Source organism: Schistocerca piceifrons, chromosome 6 (assembly GCF_021461385.2).
Source record: "Schistocerca piceifrons isolate TAMUIC-IGC-003096 chromosome 6, iqSchPice1.1, whole genome shotgun sequence".
NCBI lineage: Eukaryota > Metazoa > Arthropoda > Insecta > Orthoptera > Acrididae > Schistocerca > Schistocerca piceifrons.
The window spans coordinates 87,392,909-87,417,989 of NC_060143.1; positions in this window are offsets into that span (position 1 = coordinate 87,392,909).

Below are 25,081 nucleotides of genomic sequence, written 5' to 3' on the forward strand. Positions count from 1 at the left end.
ATGGGCTCACAGTTGTAATCCAAAAAACGGAACTGATCTTCAGGGTGCTGTATGCAATAATGTATCGCATATCGAGGCAAAATCATAGAAATCTTCCTCCATCATCTTTAGAACATGGAATTGTTGTACATTCTTTGCTTCTCTAATCGTATCACCTATTTCGTCAGGAGTCATTGGTGGTGAAACCTTCTTCCTCTTCCCTGTTACGCCGAAATCTCGGTCACAAGGCACATACGAATGTACCGACACTAGAAATTTCAAACTGACAGTATCAACCATACTGTTTACCACTTTGTAGGTTAAAGCCCTTAAAACCTTCTGATTTTTATTTTGGCTGGCGCAGTTGTCACACCACACAGAGTCAGTTACAGATATTTGTCCTCTGCTCAAAGCAGGATCGTTGATATCACGCAGCCTTCTTTGTTTTGTCTGCACTATATTGATTAAGTCGAAAAGAAAATTAGCTTGACTTACCCAATTTTGCTTCCAAAATTCTGAGTGCAGCATCTGTACGTTATTCTCTTCAAAATTACGACAGCTGCATTTGCATTTACAAGTAATCTGCACAAAGGAAGTATACAGATCGGTTACGTTATACTAAAACACAAAGCTAGGTGTTACCATTGAATCTAATCAAGCAAATTTCTCTGCATACGGAAAACATGACATCAATTTGTATGGAACAGGTTCCGGAGGCATTTTGTCATACTAACGACTACTGCTAATATTAATACTGATTCAATAACACATTACTGAACGGTTGGTCACAGCAAAAGTTGGTACTGGCTTGTTGACTTACACCCATGTCCGTGCCAGCTCATGTGACGTTATTACGAATACACTACTGGCCATTAAAATTGCTACACCAAGAAGAAATGCAGATGATAAACTGGTGTTTATTGGACAAATATATTATACTAGAACTGACATGTGATTACATTTTCACGCAATTTGGGTGCATAGATCCTGAGACATCAGTACACAGAACAATCACCTCTGGCCATAATAACAGCCCTGATACGCCTGGGCATTGAGTCAAACAGAGCTTGGATGGCGTGTACAGGTACAGCTGCCCATGCAGCTTCAACACAATACCACAGTTAATCAAGAGTAGTGATTGGCGTATTGTGACGAGCCAGTTGCTCGGCCACCATTGACAAGACGTTTTCAATTGGTGAGAGATCTGGAGAGTGTGATGGCCAGGACAGCAGTCGAACATTCTCTGTATCCAGAAAGGCCCGTACAGGACCTGCAACATGCGGTCGTGCATTATCCTGCTGAAATGTAGGTTTCGGTGGGATCGAATGAAGGGTAGAGCCACGGATCGTAACACATCTGAAATGTAACGTCCACTGTTCAAAGTGCAGTCAATGCGAAAAAGAGGTGACCGAGACGTGTAACCAGTGGCACCCTATACCATCACGCCTTGTGATTCGCCAGTATGGCGATGACGAATACACGCTTCCAATGTGCGTTCGCCGCGATGTCGCCAAACACGGATGGGACCATCATGATGCTGTAAACAGAACCTGGATTCATCCGAAAAAATGACGTTTTGTCATTCGTGCAACCAGGTTCGTCGTTGAGTACACCTTCGCAGGCGCTCCTGTCTGTGATGCAGCGTCAAGGGTAACCGCAGCCATGGTGTCCGAGCTGTAGTCCATGCTGCTACAAACGTCGTCGAACTGTTCGTGCAGATGGTTGTTGTCTTGCAAACGTCCCCCTCTCTTGACTCAGGGATCGAAACGTGGCTGCACTATCCGTTACAGCCATGCGGATATGATGCCTGTCATCTCGACTGCTAGTGATACGAGGCCGTTGGGATCCAGCACGGCGTTCCCTATTGCCCTCCTGAACCCACCGGTTCCATATTCTGCTAACAGTCATTGGATCTCGACCGACGCGAGCAGCAATGTCGCAATACGATAAACCGCAATCGTGATAGGCTGCGATCCGACCTCTATCAAACTCGGAAACGTGATGGTACGCATTTCTGCTCCTTACATGAGGCATCACAACAACGTTTCACCAGGCAACGCCGGTCAACTGCTGTTTGTGTGTATGAGGAATCGGTTGGAAACTTTCCCCATGTCAGCTTGTTGTAGGTGTCGCCACCCGCCAATCTTGTGTGAATGCTCTGAAAAGCTAATCATTTGCATATCACAGCATCTTCTTCCTGTCGGTTAAATTTCGCGTATGTAGCACGTCATCTTCGTCGTGTAGCAATTTTAATGGCCAGTAGTGTATATTTGTCATCTTCCGCCGTTTGAAGGAACCAATCGCTCACCACTTTGACATTCTGCTGCTTCTGGGCAACTGACAACATGTGTTACTACATTTTCGATAAAAAATCAGAAAAATGAATTCTTTTCATTTGTTCTGTTTCCAGTGCTAATGCCTCAGTTCTGCTGATAAAAGACACAAGCCACAGTAAACGCTGCAATATCAGTGTTGTGATCAAAATGTGGAACTATGACGTTACGCCAGTCCAAGGATAGGAAGGTTGCACAAATCCTTTGGCCTGCAAGACACGCAGCTGCAGACACATTGCTGAGTTGATGCCGACACCTTATTTCGACAATACGTTTCACTGGTGGGCGACCTCGCGTCACGCACGCTCGTGCGATCTGGCCAGGAGACGGTTAGCACGTGTCCGAGTCTGGAACGCCACAGGTGACCTCAGCAGCGAAACTAACTACCGTGGAGCAGTGGATTTTCCAGACGGCTGGTTGTGCAGTTAAGTCTCCTCGTGTGTCCTTTCATTGTCTTCTCTCAACTCCGTTTGTCCAGACGATTTTCGTCATCTACGTGCGGCTACGTTACAATCGTTGGTGGTATCCATTGCGTAATCATGTGGAGGCCGTTGTATTGTGTATTCATCAATAACGAACAAAAACGTCGACGGATGGTACCTCTAGAGGACCGGAACACAAGTCTACAATGTAGAATATCGTTCAAACAAATTACGAGAATGCACCCGGATGACTTCGTCGACTACTGCCTATATTTCGACAGGTGACCACCCTGTCAGTTTGCAAGCAAAACTCCAGCAATTAAGCGCCGTGCAAGGCAATTTAAACCATCGGTTTGCAGAGCAATTCCGGAAAGACACACACACACACACACACACACACACACACGTACGCACACATACGCACACACACGCGCGCGCACACACACACACACACACACACACACACACACACACACATTGTAAACATTAGCCCCACCACATAACTAAAGATGACCTGCGCCAGACATTACCGATACTGAAAATCACTAAACAATATGTTAGGCAACGTTAACAGTGTCCCTCTACTTTTTAACAAGAGAGAGAGCAGCATTCCACGCAGAATCTCTACTTACAAGGTTACTTGCTGATTTACTTTCAGCTGCTTCCTTAATACCACTATCCCAATAGCTGGAATTGAATGCCAGAATATCCGTGTTGTGTTATATTCCATAGGATGACCGGTGCCAAACAGTGTTCTGCAATAGCTGATCTCCTCGGCTGTTGTAAGCGGGTGTGACGCTTATGTTCAGTACACCGGTCCGACACGGTCCTGATAGTCTCATCAATGTTGAAAGGTCTCTGTTGGATTCCTTTCATGTTAATTTCTTAAATCTGTTGTCATTTACGGCATAAATTCCTCTTCTAAAATTTACTGTGGCGTTTCTGACTAACTGGGAGGAGACTGAGTAGTGGAACGTGTTACTTTCACACATAAACAAGAACGATCTGTCACACTACTACACTTTAAAACACAGTTTATATGTAATTCATGTCACACAGTCTCATACGGAACCTACATCCGCTTTCTTTTATATACTGTATATGATAAGATACTGTCATTCCCCTTCCCTTCTGTGTGAGAGGATGAATGAGCAAACGTATTTCTAGTTGCATGCTTGAGGGTAGCAGACAAGCCTGTCTGCTAGAGAACAGTAGGACCAACGTCGGAACAGGTAGCTACGCTTTCTAAAAGCAGAGAGATTTCTATCCTTAGTATGGTCCTGTCCGTCTCTTGTCATGTTGGTATAGGAAGCTGCCCCTCTGGCCACTTCCGTTTGTATTTGTGAGCCACCCTCAGAAAGGGACCAGGTCAGTCTGTCCGTGGCGAGCGTCTGAAGTGGTAAGATCTCCGGCTAAGCGCGTGTCTGCTAAGTCCGTAGGACAATGGATTTCTTAAGTTCAGCCTAACTGAAAATTTAATCACCTTTATTTCAGGTTTAGCTCTAAAATATCTAATGTTATCTTAAATTGCAGCGCAGTGTAATTCTCGTGTGAAGTTCAGAATATATTCCGGTAGTTGCTTTGTCACTACTTTGTGAGTAAAGTGGAACCACGTGTTGATCAGTAACTCTAACTAAGTTCATCAATCTTAAATGTGAATGTGCGTGAGATTATAACGTCTCGTCTTGACAGTATTTTTCAATATAGCAACTTTTCTTTATGTTCAACCCACGTGGGGTGTACTTTGTGAGACCACTACCACGTGCTTATATAATTGTTTGACGCATCAGGTTAATAGTAAGACGTTAGTAACCAGTTCGAGGTTTTTCTTTTGTAAATTGCTTTTCGATCTAATTTATTTTAATTATCAAAATTATTGTGGAGTTACACGCTTTGTGTAAACCAAGTTGACCACGTGAAGCATGTGGTGTAATCATGAAAGTAGCCCTCAGCTATTCTTTTTGGGAAGATTTCACAGAGAGTTAGTATGAATTTAGTATACCAGTGTGTGGTAATTATATGACGGACAGGATTGTGCTACGAACGTAACTTCTTTGGTTGAAAATTGAATCGGTTGGTAGTGGTTAATTTTCTCTTGCATATGTTTCAACGTTCTTTGTGTGTTGTTTTATGAATGCAGTGTCGTATGCAGTCTCCCAATCTTGGCTCCATATTTGATGTGTTCCGTAAGATTACAAACTCACATTTTCACAGTCCTAAATAAGGCACCAGCTCAGTTATGACTCACGTTAAATATGCTGAAATTTCAATGATCAATGTTAAAATAAATTTCCAAATATAAACTGATTTATTTCTTTTTATTTAAATTCTCTTATATATATATATATATATATATATAAGTATCACCGGTTGTCGTATGACTATTAAAAGATTATAATTAATGTTCGTCTGGTTGGGAATTTGGTAAGCTAGACAGGATACCTGGTGAAACAGTTGCTCAGTAATGCAAGATTAACTTCCCCAGACAGCTCACAGCTTTTAACCCGCTTTTATTGTCTATCACCACTGCTTTCCTAGAAAATTAAAGCAACAATATTATAATGTATAACACGCCGCAACTGCAAGGAATACTATAAACACCCAAGTTCATCCTTAACGGAGCCAAAAAGGTCCTTAATCTTAGGTGGAGGTCGGAAAACACATTCATCGTTATATTTCCGCAAAATACGGCCAGACTTGTTGGAAATGCTCCCCGTTTAAGGGAGGACGACCATAGATCTTGGATCCAATAAATTAAAGCGCCACCCATCCGGTACACGGCTGGTCTATAGCGCAATCCACGTCTGATCTGTCTTTCGCTATTCCATTCTGGCAAAAGGTGATCGCAACATGGGTTAACTCAGTTGACAAACTCTCAGCGTCAGAGAGTTTGTCAGGTTATAAAAGGCGAGCAAATCGACTATTGCAGAACATTGTATTGGGACTGGTCATCCTATAACAACACGGAGATTCTGGAACGCACTTCCAGCTATTTGGATAGTCTATTAAGGAAGCAGCTGAAATTAAATTAGTAAGTAACACTGAAAACAGAGATGGAGGTTTTTTGCTTAAATTCTGCGTGTAATCCTGTTCTCTCCCTTGTCAAAAAACAGAAGGATACAGTCAATGCTAGCTTACCCATTGCATGGTAATTTTCACTAACGGTAACGTCTGGCGCCGTTCATTATTGGTTACATGGTGGCGCTAGTGTTTACAGTGTGTGTGTATGTCATCTTTGTGAAATTTCTCCTCAAACCGATGATTTAAATCCTCTTGCACAGCACGAACTTGCTTGATTTTTGCCTTCAGAATGACAGGGTCGTCACATGTCGCATTATCGCCGGTTGTGACAACCTCGCCCCGCAGCGTTCCTGTACATTACTTTGACACTGTATTCGCCGGGAATGTACTGAGGTCTCACATATGAAATACAGTCTGTAGACTGTGGACCGCTACATTTTTTTTTTTAATATCATAAAGCATTAAGTAACAAACCTGTCACAGTTGCCCTACATATGTTTGGCGACCAGTTTCAAACTAACTGGTTTGATTCTCAAGCCCGACTTACTGAGGCTGCACCGAAAGTGCCTCATCTTAATGACGAATATCAAAACTTTGTAAAGCATGTGTTGCCGTTTTGACGTTCGTCTTTAAAATGTGGAACTTTCAGTGCCTCCTCAGTACGTCAGACTTGAGAATGGGTTCAAATGGCTCTGAGCACTATGGGATTTAATATCTGTGGTCATCAGTCCCTTAGAACTTAGAACTACTTAAACCTAACTAACCTAAGGACATCACACACATCCATGCCCGAGGCAGCATTCGAACCTGCGACCGTAGCAGTCGCGCGGTTCCGGACTGCGCGCCTAGAACCGCTAGACCACCGCGGCCGGCACTTGAGAATGAACCAGCTGGTTCGAAACTAGTCGCCAGACATATTTACTGCAACTGTGACACATTTGTTAATAAACGCTTCATGAAATATTAGAAAAGTTCGCTAGCCCCGTATCAGCAAAACGCTGAAACTGGAAACAATTATTTATGTATCATCAAAATTTCGATCTATTATTTGAATAGGCAACTCAGGTCAGACAAATTTAAGCATACTAAATTACTGTGTATAGTCAACATTACTACTTGCCAAATACCAAGGCTGAAAAAATAAATTTCAAAACAAAAACCTGCTTCCTAGCAACACAAAACTACATTGAAGAGCCAAATAAACTGGTAAATCTGCTTAATACCTTGTAGGCCCCCGCGAGCATACATAAGTGCTGCAACATGACGTGCCATGGGCTCCACAAATGTCTGAAGTAGTGCTGGAGGGAATTGACAGCATGAATCCTGCAGGGCTTCCATAAATCCATAAGAGTACGAGGGGGTGGCGATCTCTTCAACAGCGCAATGCAAGGCATACTAGATATGCTCAATATGTTCATGTCTCGGGTGTTTGGTGGACAGTGGAAGTGCTTAAACTCGTAAGAATGTTCCTGGAGCCACTCTGTGGCAATTCTGGACGTGTGGGGTGTCGCATTGTCCCGCTGGAATTGCCCAAGTCCGTCGGAATTCACAATGACCATGAATGGATGCAGTTGATCAGACAGGATGCTTACGTGCGTGTCACCTGTCAGAGTCGTATCTAGACGTATCAGGGGTCCCATATCACTCCAACTACACACCATTACAGAGCCTGCACCAGCTGCTGATGTGCAGAGTCCATGGATTCATGAGGTTGTCTCCATGCCCGTGCACATTCATCCGCTCGATACAATTTGAAACGAGGCTCGTCTGAGCAAGCAACATGTTTCTAGTCATCAACAGTCCAGTGTTGGTGTTGACGGGCTCACGCGAGGCGTAAAGCTTTGTGTTGTGCAGTCATCAAGAGAACACGAGTGGACTTTCGCTTCCGAAAGCCCATATCGATGATGTTTCGTTAAAAGGTTCGCACGCTGACACTTGTTGATGGCCCAGCACTGAAATCTGCGGCAGTTTGAGGAAGGGTTGCACATCTATCACGTTAAAATATTCTCTTCAGTCGTTGTTGGTCCCGTCATTGCAGGATCTTTTTCCGGCCGCAGCGATGTCAGAGATTTGATGTTTTACATGATTCCTGATATCCACAGTACACTCGTGAAATGGCCGTACGAGAAAATCCCAATTTCGTCGCTACATCGGAGATGCTGTGTCCCGTCGCTCGTGCGCCGTCTATAATATCAAGATCAAACTCCCCTAAATTTTCATAACTACCATTGTAACAGCAGTAACTGATCTAACAACCGCGTCAGACACTTGTTGTCTTATTTAGGCGTTGCCGACCGCAGCGCCGTATTCTGCCTGTTTACATATCTCTGTATTTGAACACACATGCCTATACCAGTTTTTTCGGCGCTTCAGTGTAATACTGATCCCTTAATCAATTACTCATCTGTTATCACTACTTTTTGCTCGTCTTCTGCTACGACTTCTGTTACGATACTTCTCTCAGCTGGTAGTTCATTAGTACGTCCCCAGCTCGTGTCTAGCGGTTAGCATTGCTGCCGTTATATCTCTAGGTCCTGCGTTCGATTCCCTGCAGAGTGGGAAATTTTCTTCCCTCGGTGTGGATGCTGTGTTATCGTAATCATTTCACCTCACCTCATCACAAAGACGCGCAAGTCGCCAAAGTGGCGTCAAATAGAAAAACTTGCATCAAGCACCTGATTCAAAACCAGACGACGTCTCCCAGCCAATGCTGCACATACGATCATTTCACTTCCACTCACTAGGGTCAGCAATCCCTTGAAGTAATATATCTAAACTCTTGCAATTTCCGGCAACTCAGTACCTTTGTGCCAACAGTCATGGTCTATTGTGTAACTTGGACACAAGACACCATGCCAGCAGTTTCCAGTGTGTAACTCCCAGACGTCGATATCATGTGTCAGCAAGGCATTACACCGTTCGGGGGCGTACTTTCGATTCCCGACGGTATCGGAGATTTTCTCCACTCGAGGACTGGGTGTTGTATTGTCCTTAGGATTGTATCATCACAAATGACATTCCACTGTTGAGATGGCTATATGAGCACGTCCCGAAAGCCAACAAAAAAGGGCATCTCAGAAGCCATTTCACATTTTCAGCGATGGCTTGTAACTCAAAATTTTGAATAGTCCACAAACAAAAAATTTTTCAGTCCAACACATAGGTAATATTCGATGGGAGCATGGTTAAATTTCCAACCACTAATCTTACATTAGGATTCTTAGCATGTCCCTAAATTTTCAGCGGGCAGATGTTGGGATGACTCCTTCAACCAGGTATAGACGATTCCTCTAGCCATTACCCCTCTAACCTAACGACTTTCGAGGTATTTAGTGACTTTGTCGTAAACTGGTCGCTAGAACATGGCCTCTCTCTGTACTTTCCACACTGAGAGGACAGATATTGACGGTGAGAAAAAGAAACAGTTAACGACCATAAGAGCTCGCTTACTACCATAATAGCCCGCTTACTGACCTCTAGTAAGACTTTGATACCAGTCAGGGAGAGGATGGGCCGTACAAACGCTACATCAGATCAGTGTTTTCTCAATTGCATGTTAGCCAAACATCTTAACATAGTTATTCATTCCAGTCCGAGTCCTCATAAACAATGGACCGCTTCAAATCTAATTTTCACTTACATGAATGACTATGACAACCATTTGTAATATACATCCTACGTGCTAGTTTACAATACTTGGTATCAAGGACACAGTATTTGTTTGCTGGGTACGCGCTTGTGACACCAGGGCTGGGGACTGGTAAGCATCGCCAGTGCTCCGTCACTGAAAGCTCTGGGCTTGCTTCAGCAATCACTGTGTGACGCAGCGGTGGAACGTTGCGTGCCACAGGCAACAGGGATCATGGCGTGACTGTCCGGATCGGAAGTATAGTAAAACCTCTAGAAAAAAAACCGCAGTTGTAAAGTGTGCCGCGCGCCGATGAGATACATGGCTGTCGAGGTGGAACAGTCGTTAGTGGGCAATCTCTGGTGGCTTTGCCGCACCCCGGTTTTATAAAGCTTAGCCATGCACGTGGGGCTCTGTTTGGGTGGGCCCTTACTTCTCCAGCTGCTTGTGGGACCGAGATGGAACCTTCGAATTTTCTCCTTCTACCAGCGGAATGGGTGGGCCGCTGGTAGATATCAACACCCAATCTAACAAGAGGGCTCCTGTAGATACCCTCCTGACACAAGGATTATTCAGGGCTCTTCAGTTCATTGTAACAGAATCCACGCAACTGGACAGAATGTGTTTTGATTATTAAAAGGAGGCTTTGAGATGTTTTCACCTTTCTACACTACTTGCCATTAAAATTGCTACACCACGAAGATGACGTGCTACAGACACGAAATTTAACCGACAGGAAGAAGATGCTGTGATATGCAAATGATTAGCTTTTCAGAGCATTCACACAAGATTGGCGGGTGGCGACACCTACAACAAGCTGACATGAGGAAAGTTTCCAACCGATTCCTCATACACACAAACAGCAGTTGACCGGCGTTGCCTGGTGAAACGTAGTTGTGATGCCTCGTGTAAGGAGGAAAATGCGTACCATCACCTTTCCGACTTTTGATAAAGGTCGGATTGTAGCCTATCGCGATTGCGGTTTATCATATTGCGACATTGCTGCTCGCATTGGTCGAGATCCAATGACTGTTAGCAGAATATGGAATCGGTGGGTTCAGGAGGGTAATACGGAACGCCGTGCTGGATCCCAGCGGCCTCGTGTCACTAGCAGTCGAGATGACAGGCATCTTATCCGCATGGCTATAACGGATCGTGCAGCCACGTCTCGATCCCTGAGTCAACAGATGGGGACGTTTGCAAGACAACAACCATCTGCACGAACAGTTCGACGACGTTTGTAGCAGCATGGACTATCAGCTCGGAGACCATGGCTGCGCTTACCCTTGACGCTGCATCACAGACAGAAGCGCCTGCGATGGTGTACTCAACGACGAACCTGGTTGCACGAATGGCAAAACGTCATTTTTACGGATGAATCCAGGTTCCGTTTACAGCATCCATGTTTGGCGACATCGCGGTGAACGCACATTGGTAGCGTGTACTCGTCATCGCCATACTGGCGTATCACCCGGCGTGATGGTATGGGGTGCCATTGGTTACACGTCTCGGTCACTTCTTGTTCGCATTGACGGCATTTTGAACGGTGGACGTTACATTTCAGATGTGTTACGACCCGTGCCTCTACCCTTCATTCGATCCCTGCGAAACCCTACATTTCAGCAGGATAATGCACAACCGCATATTGCAGGTCCTGTACGGGCTTTTCTGGATACAGAAAATGTTCGTCTGCTGCCCTGGCCAGCACATTCTCCATATCTGTCACCAATTGAAAATGTCTGGTCAATGGTGGCCAAGCAACTGTCTCGTCACAATACGCCCAGGCGTATCAAGGCCGTCATTAAGGCCAGAGGTGGTTGCTCTGGGTACTGATTTCTCAGGATCTGTGCACCCAAACTGCGTGAAAATGTAATCACATGTCAGTTCTAGTATAATATATTTGTCCAATGACTACCTGTTTATCATTCGCATTTCTTCTTTTTGTAGCAATTTTAATGGCCAGTAGTGTATATTTAAAATTCTTTATAGAGTATTTCTGGCACTTTAAAATCAGTCAAGTGGCTCTGAAATGGAGTACTATTGGTTAAAACTGTTAGTTCCCAACAACTGATAAACTCCCAGAAAGTTGAATACCTTGGGGGATATGCTAGTGAAACGGTGTTCCACGACAGCGTGAGCTACAGCTAAGGTTTTATGTCACGTAGAGATGTTGTCGACATTCTCAAAGAAGAACTGAAAGACGAATGGGTTCAATAATGTGTCGCCCATTTGCAAAATAATGTGAAAAGTTTGGATGGGGATCTGTTAAAATTCTATTCCTTCAACAGCATGCAACTTCTAATGCACATCAAGGCAGATTTCTTTCGCATAAGCGTGCGGCCCCATGTCCCCAAGCCAACGCAATATTTTGGGCACACCGCTCTAGGATGTAAGGGAGAAGCCACTTGTGACAAATGTGGTGAGGCTACCCACGAAGGTGTCATCTTTCCACCTCCTCAAAGTGTGTAAATTGACGCTGGGATTATCCTGTCTGGAGTACAGACCGCAACATCTACCTTTAAGAAAGAAAGAGATACATTCTTTATGGTGAGGTCAGGAAGTTCTATAGCCATGGAGCTCCCCACATTACTACATCTTTCACTTCAACCCCAAGAAAGGCAATTCCAACAGCTTACGCCCCTAAACGATAGGAAGTTGCTGGTGTCAGCTCTGCTACCTAAATTCATCAGTGTACGTGTAGACCGCCAGTTGTTTCACAGCCCGTATCACCCCTCCCTACTCCGACAAAGAATATCAGCTGAAGCCCCAGTTGATAACACTGAGGAGCTCCCAACACCTCTAAAGGCAGAATCTAGTTACAAGCTAACAATGCCTTTACTGCTGCTGTGGTAGTTCCTACGAAGCCTTCCCAGGCCAAAAAAACCAAACGAGAAGCTACTACCAAAGGCGAAAAACAGGGAGTACAACGTCAGGCCATGTCGGCGTCATTCAATCTGGCAGTTTCACTGCTTGTGCTTCAGAGCCAGTGGTATGTGAAGTCTGTCCAGGGCAATCATCTCACCCCAAGACAACCTCCACCCATTGCAAGCCCTCCACCCTGGTGGAGAGACAGGGTGAAAATGCAACCCCTGTGATGAATGGCTTCCATACTAAAGTGGAAAATGAAGGGGTGGACGACTCACGTCGAGGAACTGAAACTCCTAGCAAAGGCACAGTCTTGTTCTTGTGTTTATAAGAAACACGTTTTAAAGCCGCTGATGCCCTGTACTACAAGGCTGTACCCTCTACCACAATGACGACATGACTGGAGAAAGAAACAAGGGAGATGTTGCTGTGTTTATCAATAATGCATACTACTCCTTGTTCTCTCCTTGGCTTCTGACCCCCACACGGCAACCACTGAAGTTCTTGTGGGTCATGATATCATTCTCAGCTCACTGTATTTACCCCCCCCCCTCCTCCCCCCCCCCCCCAAGGATTTGTTGGATTCTGAGGCTTTCGCGGGCCTTACAGAACAACTTCCTATTATCAGTGTATTGCCTTAACGAGGTGTGTAATAAAGACTCTGGGGCGAATGTTTAACCGTCATCTAGTGTAGGAGATAGAAACTGGAAACTCTTTAACCATTCGCAGTATGGAATCAGGAAATTTCGACCCACTATTGACAACTTGACGCTGCTAGAGTTGACTATCCAGCAGGTTTTCCTGTGTGAGCATCGCTGCCTCGATATATTCTTTGACATCAGTAAGGCGTACGACGCAATTTGGAACCACAACATTCTGGGGCAGCTCCACTAACGGGGGTTTCGTGGCCACCTCCCTATCTTCATATAGTCCTTCCTATGGAAGCACTTTTTTGTGTCCCGATATGTGAAGGAAAATAGTATTCCCCAAAGCAGTGTTTTAAGTGTTGCCCTCTTTTCTATATGTGGAAGATTTTGCGGTGTTCTGTTCCTCTTCCAGTGTTGCAACAGCGACTCGTTAGTTCCACCTTACAATGCTGAGTTTAGAGGAGTGGGCTGCAAAGACGTGTCTTCAGTTTTCTGCAGATAAGTGTATGTGTTTGTTCATTGTAATGGTGCTGGTATTTGTAATTTCCCTGATTTGCATATGAGGAACACCATTCTACATTTTAAAGACTCCTTGAAGTTTTTGGGCCTCATTTTTGAGTAACTGACGTGGTTACCACATCTGAGGATCGTGAAAGACAGAGCCCAGAAGGCCCTAAGTATCTTAAGGTGCCATTCACCATCCGGAGGCAGCTCCTCGTGGTACGTCAGACATGTAAGTTCCTCGCTGCTCGAAATTCAGCAGCATACCACACTGTTGCTCTTCCGTCTGTGGAACGCCTTTTCTTTCATCATACACGAGCAACAATGGCGCTTGGGACGCGCGCGCAGCGTGTGGTAGAGTCTCAAGAATGAAGCATGTACCTTCCCAAATCCAGGATTTTAACTCCCTGCTACCCTGGTCACTGCAGGGTCCCCGATTAATTTTAGATTTGGTCCAGAACACGAGAGGTTGCACTCCTGCATATGTTTTAATACAGTATCTTATGACATTTTAACTGAGCGCATAACTCATCAGCTGTCTTCACGCATAGGTCGATACAAGGGGATTCTGTTGGTTACTCTGTTGTTTTTCCTGATCGTGTCTTCAAGGTGCAACTGCCTCGCGACTTTACTGTCTTCGACGTGGAAATATTTGCGATCTTGCGGGCACTGGACCAGATGAAACGTGTTTCGAATGCTAGCTTCCTTGTTCATTCCGATTCAGTGAGTGACCTTCACGCTCTAGAACGCTTGTACCCAGCAGATAAGGTAGTCCAGAACATCCTGGATGCCTTCCTACGACTGCAAAGGCTGGAGAAGGAGGTGTCTTTCTGCCGGGTGCCAGGGCACACGGGTTTTGCGGGAACGAAAGGGAGAATGCAGCAGCAAAGCTGTGTCGCGTTCCTCAATTAGTTCAGTGTGCCATCCCCCTGCATGCTGTTAGTTCGCTGTTGAGGTACAGTGTCATATGCCAATGGGAAGAAGATTGGCTGGCAGTGACAGATGAAAAGTTGCGTCTATTAAAATCCACAACGCGGCCGTGGCGTACCTCCTTCCTGCCGCGTAGGCGGAATGTGGTCCTTCTCACTTGTCTTCGCATAGGCCTCAGCCCTATGACGCATGGCTCCCTGCTCCGGGAGATGACTCTCCAATGTGAGGTGCTTGTGGTGTACAGATCACAGTGCGCCATGTTTTAATAGACTGTTTTTTATTATCGAACCAAAGGGCGAAAACTCATTTGCCGACAGATTTGATCTCTATTTTAGCTAACAATCAAACGAACGTGGTACGACGTTTAAAATTTTGTGACTTGTTCGACTGGTTCCCCAAAATTTTAGTGCAACGTTTATAACGTGGGATGAAGGTGGTTGGCTGATCCGTGTTTTGCTAAGTGATCAGCCAACCATACAATCCTATGCATATATTTCAGAGTTTCACTTAGTTTTACTTAACAGCTTTAGATCATTGATGGTTCTCGATCTTCCACCATAACCGAGTCCATCAACTTAAAGTAGCAAATATGAGGTAGCCAAAGAGGTGGAAACGTGGGTTCTACTATACCAAGACTGATTGGTAGCTACAACAGGAAAACTCAATTAGCTGGAGTACAAAATACGAAAGTATTTATTACTTAAATTTGTTGTAGTCCATGTTCTGTTGGTTGACAATTATAAAGGACGCGACTAGACTGTAGAATGACATAATTTTTAAGTCACAAATCTTGCAGTGACGAATCAATCTCTCGTAATCTTGAATGTCGAATCCGGTGAATTTGAAGACTAACTTGGAACTGGGCTACAAAGACTTGATGGCAGCCATGACTGAGCTGCAGACGATGACTAACATCTGCGCTGGCTGACCATTGAGCGCGGCTACGAACTGTAGACTGACACAACTGCACAACACTCCTGCTACAAATAAGGTGGCCTAGCGGAGCCTAGCGGCCAGCATAAGTACTGCGACTGGTTGTGTACTCTTTGGCTAGCACAGCCGTTCTTCTGTTCAGTGTGGTCGTATGACTGACGACATCACAGATCATCTGAACAATTTTGATGCTATATTCCATGATGTGACCTAGGGTGATCATGGGTCACTCTGGGTCAGAGTGAGTACGATTTTTCCTTTTATTGCTTTTTATTTCAATCGCATTTTTTACGTTTTAACCACATTCATGTCTACTAATTTTGTAAGGGCGCTGATAACCTCGCCGTTTAGCGCTCCTAACCCACAAAAGGGAACGCACACACACACACACACATAAACACGTACTCGACTCACATAAAGTTTACTATATTTTTATTAAGATTTTGTCCCATTTCAAACGAAGCAAGGTGTCAAGTGAATCAGAGGCCGAATGAGGAGTTTAACCGGCAGTTCTTGGAGAGTTTATTCCAGGCCGGAGGTGGTTATTTAATCTTTTTCGTACCACGACGTCTCCTAATCATCCAGGTTATAGTGAACGTGGAACAGGATGTTTACTTCAGAATTATCTTTGACCTCGTGCTGCCCTTTTCTCTAAATTTCTTTCATAGGTGTGTTGTGGTCCTTCCTTTCTTCCAAAACGACCACGGCTGTGAACATTGGCTGCCCGCGTACTTTCCTGGTTTGCCAGAACATCCTGGCATCTTGCCTCACCTCGGCTCGCCCGGTATTTCACCCCATCTTAATCCCATAGCAAATGTCTGGGTCTATTTGGAGACGCGACTGAAATGTAGAAATCAAAATCTCCGAAATTGGTGGTTGTATGCTATTTTATCATCAAAGTTTGTTTTCAGCTGCGTATTGCGCAACTGAAACAAGACGAGTACTTTCCTCATCATCGAAGTGAGGCTCCAATCAACACTAGAAGCGTTGTTACAAGATATTAGCGTCATGTCTACTAATAATAAATTTTTGGTCCAGTGTACTTAATTCACTGTGCATCTTCATGTTTCCGCGGCACGCTGACTGCTCCGTTGAACTTCAGGCGTCCAGCTGCATAAATTCCGCATCTTCTTCTGATATTTTGGCTGTGTATCGTCCAGTCAACTTCAGAGTGAGCCGAATGACCGACAGAGCAACTTTTCTTTTTTTCTTTATTGTCATTTGGAAACCTGTATACAGGCAGCCTGCAGCAGCATACTACGCCGCTCTTTGGCCGCAGAAAAACACAAAGATACAATGAAGACAATTAGAGAAAAAAGATGGTGGACATATAAACGGAGACGAACACTTTTTAAAATACAAGGTGCCGTTCACGGGCGTAGAGTCCAAGATAAAATTGTTCAGACACTTCGGCACAGACAGAAACGAAAATTGTCACACGTGAACGTAGGTGCACAAAACGAATAACAGTGAACCACTTAAGCACAAAACGACGGCACACACAGAACACGAGGCGTTGATCTCTGGCGCGCGAACGTTCACTAACCATGTACGAGTCCGGGGACCTGCCAAGAGAGGAGGAGGGGGGTGGGAGAGGGATTGGGGAGAGCAGATGCCATGGGCAGGGGAGACAGGGGAAAGGGAGGAAGGGGGAGGGGAAGCCCGGGGGAAGGGGGGATGGAGGGAGGGAACGGGGGAAAAGGAAAAGGAAGCGAGGGAGGGTGCCTAAAGGAAAGGACACAGGAAGTGGGGGGGAGGATCAAAATTGATAGGAGGGGTAGATGGAGGGGAGGAGGACATCATCAGGGCAGGGAGGGTGCCTAAAGGAAAGGACGCAGGAAGTGGGGGGAGGATCAAAGTTGATAGGAGGGGTAGATGGAGGGGAGGAGGACATCATCAGGGCAGGGAGGGTGCCTAAAGGAAAGGACGCAGGAAGTGGGGGGAGGATCAAAGTTGATAGGAGGGGTAGATGGAGGGGAGGAGGACATCATCAGGGAAGGGAGGGTGCCTAAAGGAAAGGACACAGGAAGTGGGGGGGAGGATCAAAGTTGATAGGAGGGGTAGATGGAGGGGAGGAGGACATCATCAGGGAGGGGGAGCTGGCGGAAGCCACCTTGGGAGAGGGTAAGGAGTGTGGAGAGATGGAGACCGGGTGGGATGTGGAAATACAGGCGCAGCAGTGGGCGGGGTTGGGAGAGGATGGGTGAGACAAGCAGATCAGGAGGATCGAGTTTGAGGGAGGTGTACAGGATCCGTATCCTTTCAAGGAAAAGGAGGAGGTGGGGGAAGGGGATGAGATCGTACAGGATCCGCATGGGGGAGGGGAGACGGATGCGATAGGTGAGGTGGAGAGCATGGCATCCAAGGATTTGGAGGGATTTATAAAAGGTAGGGGGGGCGGAGAGCCTTGCCGGATGGGCGTAACAAAGGATAGGGCGGATGAGGGATTTATAGGTGTGGAGGATGGTGGAGGGGTCCAGACCCCACGTACGGCCGGAGAGGAGCTGGAGGAGATGGAGTCAGGAGCGTGCCTTGGCTTGGATTGTCCAGAGATGGGGAGTCCAGGAGAGGCGACGGTCGAAGGTGACGCCAATGTACTTAAGGGTGGGAGTGAGGGCGATAGGACGGCCATATATGGTGAGATAGAAATCAAGGAGGCAGAAGGAAGGGGTGGTTTTGCCTACAATGATCGCCTCGGTTTTGGAGGGATTGACCTTGAGCAACCACCGGTTGCACCAAGCGGTGAACCAGTCAAGATGGGATTGGAGAAGGTGTTGGGAGCGCTGCAGGGTGGGGACAAGGGCAAGGAAGGCGTTGTCATCGGCAAACTGGAGAAGGTGGACGGGGGGTGACGGCGGCGGCATGTCCGCCGCATACAAAAGGTACAGAAGGGGGAGGGATTGAGGAGGGGAACGGGAGGGGTCAACTTTATAACGTTGGTTAAAAAGGAGGGCACCCTCCTTCAGGAGACGGTCTATGGAGGGGGCGTGCTCGGAAAAGACCCGCATAAGGCGGGTGGGGCCGGCAGCGTTGTGGATGCGACAAACCACACGCACCTCCAGATGGGGATGTGCCTGAAGCTCCGCCAACACCTCCTCCTCCGTGATCGTCGGACTAAGCCGAGTGATCACGGCGGTGAGGGTCGGCGGGCGACGTGGGTGTTGGGGTTGGTGGGAGGAAGGCAGGGAAGTAGCAGGGGTGAGAGAGGCATGAGGGCCAAAGCGGGTGACAGGGATGCGGGAAAGGAGGTCTGTGTAGAGGGTAGGGCTGGGGGAGGAGATGAGCACCGAATCACAGCGAGGAGTGAGGAGGGAGATGGGGGCACCAGGAAAATTCTGGCGAAGGCAGAGGGTGAGGTTCCAGGCCTCAAGAAGGGAGGGATCAGGACAGTAGAGGAGGTAGCGGTAGGAGGAGGGGGTAGAGGAGGAGGAGGAGGGGGCAGGGACAGGCGGGGAGACATCCACGGCATCATGGGCTGGGGAAGGGGGACGAGGTGGAGCCTTTTTGGGAGTAGAGGAGGCAGGGGTGCCACTGGGGCGCTTGACGGCGGCGGAAGAGGTGTGGGGGATGGGAGTGACTGGAATGTGGCGGGGAGTGGCATGTCCTGGTGCTGAAGTCAGCGCCGGAGATGGTGAGGACGATGGCGAAGGCGACGGTTACATGGTTACATGGTTCTTGTGCGACAAGTGCTGGCCAGTTACCAGTACGACTCCCGTCGGATGCCTCATCGCCTTTTCCTCCTACCGGAATCGGGATACTTCCCACAAACGAAGATGGACTCCGTGAAGTGGATTTGTGGACGTACAGTTCACTGCTTGTCTACTGACGGCGATAAAAACGTCTGATTTTTGGCGCTTCCTTAATGAATTCCATTGTGTAGCTGCCCGCAATCCCAAATACAGACAATTTTTGTCTAAATTTCTTTCCAGCGTCTTTCTTAACATACCCCGGAGACGTGTTACTGCAATGGGGAGTTGTTCCACACATTTTCCACTCTCGGTACTGCTTATTCTCTGGTCATTGCAATGTTCTTCTCAGCGACGTCGGTTTCCTGATACGCTGTATGGTAATGCTATAAAACATAAAAAATAGAAAAAAAATAAACCTTGTATCCTTGATGTACTTTGTATTTGTTACTCCATGTTCCCCATGCTTTCGTTGCTCCCTGTGGGAGCGAAAGGGACATTATAGCCAGGCCTCAGGTTGCTATCTCTGCTCACATTCTCCTACCATTTACTTTCAGCGCCAGAAAGGTTTCATTAAGAAGAAAAAAAAAAAAAAAAGGAATTGACCTGGTCGCTTGTGAAGCTTTGGCTCACGTTTCCCGTCTCGCTGAGTGCCATGTTTCCATCAGTTTCGTGAAAGAGCTGCTGGCAGCCGTATCTAATACCAACAAGGAAAACTTGTTTGTTTTATTTATGAACTACCACATTTCTACGCTACTTGAGAGTGACACGGGAGAGCAAGTAATCATAGACCATTTCGAAGTCCACTGTTGCTAATTTGTGCCGACGTAGGTTTGTTAGTGTTACAGATGCCTCGTGTTTTATTACGACAGACACTCGGTATATGGTTTACGCGGTAAGCAGCATTTCATTTGTATTAGTACAGTGCACAATCTCATAGAGCTTTCCATTATTTTACATCTGACAGACATTGATTCCCTATTCTGTCACATTATCTAAAACAGACAGAGGATGATCGAAGCAGACGAAATGAATTAGAATTTGTGCTGCGGTCGGGATTCGAACCCGGGTCTTCTTGCTTGCTAGGCAGAAATGCTAGCCATTACACCACAACAGCACCATAATCAACATTGCTGCACCACCCACCTAAGCCGAGTGCCCTCCCGAACACAACCTTCAATTCATTTTTCCCTTACATATTGTAATTCATTTCGTCTGCTTCGAACAGTACCGCAAATAATAAAAAGAGACTTAATCATAAGATGATCAGGTAGTTTAGCGACTCCATGCCTATAGAATTCCACAGGTTTTAAAGATGTAGTCAAAACAGATTGGAAGTTCATTTTCTTCCAGAATCGTATTTTCTTGAGGGTTTTTCGATAAGGAGTGAGAATGGTGTATATTTGAGGGTGCAGATCAGAAGAATAAATTCGTAAGTGATGACTTTTTAAAATAAACTCCTGAATAGTTTTGTTTGTGAAATCAGCAGAATTTATTCTTAGAGTAGCAAAATGTGATGCAGTTTTGCTTGTTGTTTTTATTACACTGCGACCGAAAGGTGCGTTAGTTGTTGGGAACAAATACCAACTGCGATAGACACGCCCCTGTGAAGAAGCTCGTAGTGCTCTGGATGAAAAATGTTATCTTTAGACTGACCTTTGCTCGAGTATATGTCTTTCATTAGAGCTTAGTTATTTACTTTTTCGTAATAAATTAACATAAGGGTACCGTAACACATCATTCCATAACAATGATCCATAGGAATTTTCATTGGGCTAACTAATGACGTTCAAGCAAAATTGCGGCAATAGTAATTCCTTTGGCATGCAAAATTCCACCTGTGCGTGCAAGAAAATGACGGCTGATAAGACAGTCAAAGCGCAGCGGTCGGCTGTTCGGACGGCGCCTGGCGTTTGGCGGTGGGTGGAGTGTGGTCGGTGTTCCGTGGTCACAGTCGCCAAGGAAACTCTCGAGCATGAACTATTCTGATCTTGATGCAGCCACGAGCTGTTTGGTGGAATTGTTTCTGGAAAATTTTGTTATTACTGCTGCGATAGACAGTGAAGTGAATTATCTTTGAGGTTCCATCAGACAGAACTGTAGCAAACACCCGAAATACGATTTTTTAAAAAAATAAGGCATCTAGGGATCTCGAAAACGCGACTTTACATCTACACTGGGCGAAGTTTAGTACTACATCACGAGCAGACACAACTCTGCAGCATGTCCTCGATAGGCTTCCATGTTCTGCAGTGTTGCCAGATCTACCATATCGCTGGACTTAAAAAAGGGCGGCCGGTTATATCGGCCGCCTTACGTATATGACTCTGACCTTCTCTTTTTGACGGCTGGGTTTTGGCTAACAACGAGACGGCACGACCGTGGGGTCGGGGAGGTGTCCGCAATTTTGTGTGGTGAAAGAGGACCCCTAACACCTCATGTGGTTAAAATATTAGGACGCACTACCCGGAAAATCCCGGGAAAAATCGATCCAAAGTTTGTTAGGTGCCTTATGAGTATAAAATGTTAATACACTGCCGAGCCGCCGTCAGCCGGCACGGTAACTCAGCATGTTCGGTCAAAGGGTTAGCTGCCCTCTGTAATAAAAAAAACTTAGTTAAGGGATCACCGACGAACTGAAACGGGTGACTTGCGACGTCCGTCCCGAGCAGATACAACGAACGAAAACGAACAAAAAAAGGTGTTTAGGGCTCAGATTCTTACGCCAGAGGTCTTGTGTTCGATTCCTCCTCTGGCAATTTTTTCTCTTCTGTTTCATCTTCTTTCGTTATTTCACCAATTATTCACAAAGTTTCCCAAACCTACATTATCTTTAACAAATTAGTTTCATTATTGAATAAAAATTATTTTCTTTTTGTCCAACAACACAATTCATGGCGGTGGGTTTTCCATTTTTCATTGTAAAGTATATGAGGAGAAACATTGCCTTTTTAGTCAGAATAACAAAGTCGATTGGAAAACATTCAATTTTTATACATATAATAATTACAAACAAGAACTGCAGTGGTAATTCTCGTAAAAACAAACAAAGCAATAATTATTGCGACATCTTGCGCAACATATAAAAGCGGATTTTTTGCAACCACAGGGCGTTTGCAATAAATCTGTACAAAAACATGCCCCATTAACATTTACGAAAATGTTTCGAGTTTCTGACACTTTTGAGGCAAACCAGGCATATTGAATCATGTCTCAGAATATTGGTGACGATAATTGGTGGCGAATTATAGAATGAATATTTATACAGTCTTCCCGGGAATTAATTTCACGATTCTCTTGTAACAATGGGCTGCAATTTGGCAAGCAACAGAAGGGAAAAAAAAGAAGTGCCGGAGGAGGAACCGAACCCGAGACCTTTGGTGTAAGGGTCCGAGCGCTAACCATAGAGGCCAGACGGCGGCTTGGCAGTGTGTTAACATTTTATACTCATAAGGCACCTAACAAACTTTGGATCGATTTTTCCCGGGATTTTCCGGGTAGTGCGTCCTAATACTTTAACCACGTGAGGTGTTAGAGGTCCTCTTTCACCACACAAAATTGCGGACAAATCCCCGGCCCCACAGTCGTGCCGTCTGCTTGTAAGACTTGTAAGCGTACTGTTGTCCCGCTGACCTATAGATAGTCGCCTCTCTGGCGAGTATAGAGCGCAAGAGTCGGAACAGTCACAATCTGACGTGGGCACTGTGTAGTGCTGATGCCGTAGCTGCAGAACGCATTTCTCAAGTTATTGGTATGTATTTAGAAACGTTTGACATTCAGTTCGTACGCTTAGTATCAGTGTTCGTGGCTCAGATTAATGTTTATCTAAAAGACGATGACTTTCAATTTCGTTTGTCATGTAGGAAGATCAATAATCAACCTCATCGGGATGTTTACGGAAAGAAATTATGGATTGGATTGACTGATTACAAGTTCCAAGGGAAAGAAACATGCATTGCTGGATTGTTTGAATATCGAGAGTGAAGGTACCTGCTCGTTTCGTATCTCGCTCACCGACCTTTTGAAACATCCTCGTCACGATTCGGTCACAAGCAAGCTCGTATAACGAACGAAGAAACTGTTTAGTACTGACTGGAAGAATTGTGTTTTTCGTCGACTTACAAAGCGCCTTTTGATCACTAAATTTCGTGTGAGTGTCCTGTGTTGCACATGTTTTAATCGGAGAATATAACTTCAACAATAACTTTAGTATGTCACAACGGATTACGCTGGTCGAATGCAAATACTATGTAAATTGTGGAATAATGTTAATTGTGATCTGCGTACCCAATCTTATGTGTGTTTAACAGAATATACGTACCCTGTTAGATAATAATTATTACAGGACACATCGAAGCAGGCAGTGCAAAGAGAGAAGAGCAACCGCCTCAGTAAGACCAGAAATGTGGGGTATAGGCACGCAGTCGTTAAATATTCTGCCACCATTCTTGCGTTTAGCGAGTACTTGGGCAGAACTTTCTCCCGGGCGCGTTACATTTTGTACATTACGCACGGAACCCACTGCACCATTCTGCAACTGTGGTTTTCGACAGACATGTTGCCCCATAATTCTCCAACGGATGTCCACCTGTTTTTGTCCTTCGGCGGCCAAGAAAACTCTAACTGCACTTTGAATTTGTTTGAACGCATTTGTTAGCAACCTCGCCATAGTTAAGGCGTCTTCATTTACAGTCCAAGCGTCGGAAAAAGTCAGTGCCATACTAATCCAATATGTACTCGTCAGTGCTTATATAACCGCAGCGCTACGTTGCACACACGCTGCAGCAACGCCCTCAAACGGAAAATCTTTGGTCACCCTTCATAGTAACCATTCTGGAAAGTTAAACGACTTTAGCGTAAAGAGAGCATAGGACCTGGAAGACAGCTACGTTATGCCGGTTGTATAGAAATGCGATGGAACACAATTCTGGTCTTTAGGATACTTTTGAGCATGGTGGTACATAATTACAACACCAGAAGAAAGTATGACATTTATTATTTCACCTCAAGGTTGGCTTCAGCACAAGATTCATAACGCTGTTACCAATTTTTTTTTAAATATTTGCCCAATTGTACTGCATAATTCGCGAAGATTCACTGAATATCTCATTCAGAAGATTATTTCAGACGAAATGTACATTATAATTTTAGACAAATTTTTAGGAAGCAAGCCCTATTGTCTGCATCATTGGAAATTTGAATTAACATTTAAAAATTAAATATAATTATATTACAAATCAAACAAAATACTCGTAACCTATCAGACTTAGAAAATTACAAATTTCTTGGTACAAAATTTATTGCAATGTTTCTTAGTTTTTCGTGAGGTATCCTTTATATTAAACCACTTGAAACGTCCCCTTTGAAAAATTGTACAGGACTGTGCTTAACCTGACACACAATATTTTTAGCGCAACGCAATCTGACTTTCAGAAATCCCTACAAAAGAATGGCCCTGACTAACATTAACCTATGCATTTCACAAATCGCTTACCTCACAAAAATCTTGGTTACTCGAACTACTGGAATACAGCGAGCGCCACTACTGCCAGCTAAATAAAAGATTCAAACTACGGAAGGCACTAACTACTGATAGGCATAGTTAGCAAATGAAAGATTTTAATAGAGAACAAACAATGTATTTACCTTAATAGTCATAATATATATAGCAGTTCATGACAAATTACAAAACTTCGCCATCTCTCTCCCCACATCCACCACTGCTGGCGGCTCACCTGCAACTGCGCAACGCTACGCGCTGTTCACATCCAGCTGCCGCTGCCCAACACTACAATGGCAGACAACAATGCAAACTAGCCACAGACTTCACACAGCACAGCCAGTGATTTTTATACAGAGGTGGCGTTACCGATAAGAAAACTTAACAGCCTACTTACATAGCCCCCATGCTCCCCACAAAAAATTTTACAAATTGTTTTGGGCAGTGGCCAATAATGATTTGAAAAAATTTTTCACAATTACAATAAGAAAGATATCAAATGCACACACTTATTAATACAATGTTGGTCAAAAGCTAAAATTTTCTCACAGTCCATAAAGACAATCCTGATCATTCATCACAGTAAAACTGCCGTTACTTTTCTCAATATCTGAGCAGTAAAAGACAATGCACACG